General features: G+C 34.9%; 1 non-coding gene across 1 annotated transcript; it reads left to right on the plus strand.

The window, feature by feature from the left end:
• Positions 1-2,130: 2,130 nt before the first annotated feature.
• LOC140597545 (U6 spliceosomal RNA) lies at positions 2,131-2,235 on the plus strand. The gene has a single exon (XR_011999387.1). It is a non-coding gene; the product is annotated as a U6 spliceosomal RNA (small nuclear RNA).
• Positions 2,236-3,541: the final 1,306 nt, after the last annotated feature.

Here is a 3,541-nt window from a genome sequence, read left to right on the forward strand (position 1 = left end):
GCTTTGCCTCTGTCATCCCATCATCTGTCTCTGATTTTGACACCTTTGCCTTCCTTATATCAGGAATCATGATTACAATGGGCACACCGGATAACCCAGAATGATCTCCCTTTCTCAAAATCCTTAACTTAGTCACAAATGTAAACTCTTTTTTTTTTTTTTTTGTCAAAATAAGGCAATATATTCATAAGTTTTGGGAATTCCTATCTTTTTTTTTTTTTTTTTTTTTGTCTTCACAGTGACCATGGGATATATGTACTTGGAGCTAAAAAAATAAAATCTAGGGTTGTTAACACTTTGAAGTTCTTAGTCTGTATGGTCAATCATTAAAGCTATCTTGATGGAGACATAGGGTGAGAAGTAGGGGGAATTTCAGCTTATAAGGTCTGGCAGAGGAGGAAGATCTGATGGAAGACCCAGTCAAAAGACTAGAATAGCATGATCTCAAAAGTCAACCAGATTTCTGGTTTTCCAACAGCCCCACGTGAGACACTGGGCAAGGTACTTAACCTTTCCAGTCATGAATTTCCTCATTCACGTCTTCTCCACAGAGTTGTTGTGAAGACTTCGATGGTATAATGCTGTAGAGCCTTTAGCTCAGTTCCTCAGTGCCTGCTGTCATGGTCATGGTCATTGTCACCACCTCCACGGTCATCCTTAGGGATAAAGTAGGATGCAGTCTTGGAAGTGTGGTTGCAGCACTCAGATCTCTGGCTTTCTTGTGAGGGGAAGAAATTCTCTTTTGCTGCCCAGGCCGTTTGCCCCCCCCCCCCCCCCCCCCCCCCCCGTGTCCTTCCTTAGATTACAGGAACTTCTTGTGGGGGAATGATCGGGTATCCTGATTCCAGCTCAGCACCGTATTTATCAGTGACAAAGAGTACGAGAAAACTTCTTGCAATATGTACAAACTCAAAGCTACTTAAATAGCCATGTGGCCAAGTCAAGACTACTGTGTACACAATAATATAAAGATAAGAGATCTGCTCGATATAATTTTTAAACTTTATCTTCCTGTACTTTCCATATGAGTTTCTACTCCAAAAATAATGAGATATAGGGAATGTCCAGTACCAAATAAAAAGATTATGAAGACCACAGAGATGTATTTACCTTCCCTTTTGTATGTAACTAATCCATTCAATTGTATGCTTTGAAAGGAGTAAACTGCCTAAAACAATTTATGTCAAAACCAATTTGGATGAAACAACATAAAAACAGAGGCAAATTTTTTCTTTAAAGGTCACAATGTTTCTGTATTCCTATTCATAAGTATCCTTGATTTGTTGCTAAAAAACCAAAAATTGATAAATGTAGTGATGTAAGGTGGATGTATCTTTCTTATGCAAGAAAGATAATAGCAAAGAGGCCAACAAATCAAGCCCTTGACTGAATCAACAGAGGCAAGTTAGCATACATATACACACTTCAATTTTATGAAAAATTATGAAAAAAATGTGCTTTCTACTTTAATTAGATTTTTAAATTAACCGATGACTTTTCTAGCCTGATCTTGTCAAATAATTTGGTCTCTAGGACTCATTACTGGCAAAACTGTAGTGAGGCAGGCAGGCTCATATACTAGTGAGAGAGTATAAACTGAGGAAAGATTTGTAGAAAACAAATTAACCTTTAAAATGTCAGTACATTTTAAACACTTCTAGGAATCTCTTCTAAGGAAATAATTCATTAAAATTTTGGGGAAAAATCTTTATGTAATAATGTTTAAAACTAATATTTTATATATAAAATACTGGAATAAATGATTATGGTGGAGGTCACACACACACACACAATTATACAGCCACATGACAAAATTTTATGCACCTGTTGAATGTGTAATGGAATAGAAAAAAACTGTCTCAAACAATGTTAAAATGATAGAATAGATCACAACTCTGTATGTACAAAATTATTTCAATAGTGCTTGCTTCTCATGTGTCTGGGTGGCTCAGTCAGGTGTCAAACTCTTGGTTTCAGCTCAGGTCATGATCTCAGGGTCATAAGATTAAGCCCCACGTTGGGCTCTGTGCTCAGAGAGAGATTCTCTCTCCCTCTCCCTCCTTGTCAGCCCCTCCCCTCGTTCATGCTCTCTCTCTCTCTCTCTCAAATAAATAAATAAAATCTTTAATAGTGCTCACTTTAGCAACACATAGTAAAATTGGAACAATACAAAGGAGATTAGCATAAACTCTGTGCAAGAATGACGCCCAAATTCATGAAGCATTCCAATTAAAAAAAAAAAGAAAAGAAAATTATTTCAACAAACATAAGAATAAATAGGAAAAACTGCATCAAAATGTAGTATTGGATATCTGATTATTTTCTCCTACTTCTCTTCATAAGTTTTTTGTCTTTTGCAACTTTTATATGTATATATCTTTGAATTAGAAAAGAATTAAAATTTAACAATTGTTTCATAATAAAAAACTGAAAAACATTTATATCTTTATTGAAATGAATAATTAGATATTTTCCTTTTTTTTTCTTTTGAGACAGAGAGAGAACATAACACACAAGGAGAGAAGGGACAGAGTGTGGGAGAGAGAAAATCTTAAGCATACTCCACGCCTAGTGTGGAGCCCAAAGCAGGGCTCTATCTCAGGATCCTGAGGTCATAACCTGAGCTGAAATCATGAGTCAGAAAATTAACCAGCTGAGCCACCCAGCTGCCCCTAATTAGCTATTTCTCTAAATTATAATTTTACATTGAGAAGTTTGGGAGGGAGGCAGAGTTTCTGAAAAGTTATTCTGATTCTCTGTGGGACCTTGTCTTTATAAGCACAGTTAACATGTTCTAGAACAAAAAGAATGTATGTCAAAATATTGTGCCAAGGACAAGTAGTAAAAGTTAAGAACAGAAAAGTAGAATTAAGAGATATTCTAAGAGTTATACTTTCAATAATGAATACCTCAGTGTTCTCTTTTGTAAGATTAGAGATTTTGACTGATTAACCTCTGTGTTCTTTCAGTACCAACAGATTATGCTTTTATAATTTTCTCTCCAAAAATAATAATTTGCATCCAGATTTACCTTTGCACAAATATATCTCCCTTTATTGCTGGGGAGGATGTAAAATTTATATATATATGCATATATATTATATATATAAAGTATATATATATAAAATGATGATCTAATGAACTAATGGATGGATAATATATATATATATACAGGATATATATCCTAATGGATTATATATATATATATATATATATATATATATATATATTCTCAGGACCATAACCTATTGCCCTGCCATCCACAGTTTGCTTGCAGATTTCTTGTTCTCAGCTTTCACAGGTTCTCAGTTTTATGGAAAGTGGAATTATTCTTTACAAATCACTTGTTTAGGCTTTGAAAACTTATCCTCTTGACTTCAAACCACATAATCTTATTCTTGCTGTTTTATTTTGTTTTGTTTTCTCTTAGACACTGGAGCATGTTTCCCTCCTTGTTTAAATTGCTTTGCATTAGGGTCATTAATTGGTGAATGTTGAGGGCTCAACATATGCTTCCCATAAAGTTGCCAGCTTCCTCCGG

Source organism: Vulpes vulpes, unplaced genomic scaffold (assembly GCF_048418805.1).
Source record: "Vulpes vulpes isolate BD-2025 unplaced genomic scaffold, VulVul3 u000000758, whole genome shotgun sequence".
NCBI classification, from domain to species: Eukaryota; Metazoa; Chordata; class Mammalia; order Carnivora; family Canidae; genus Vulpes; species Vulpes vulpes.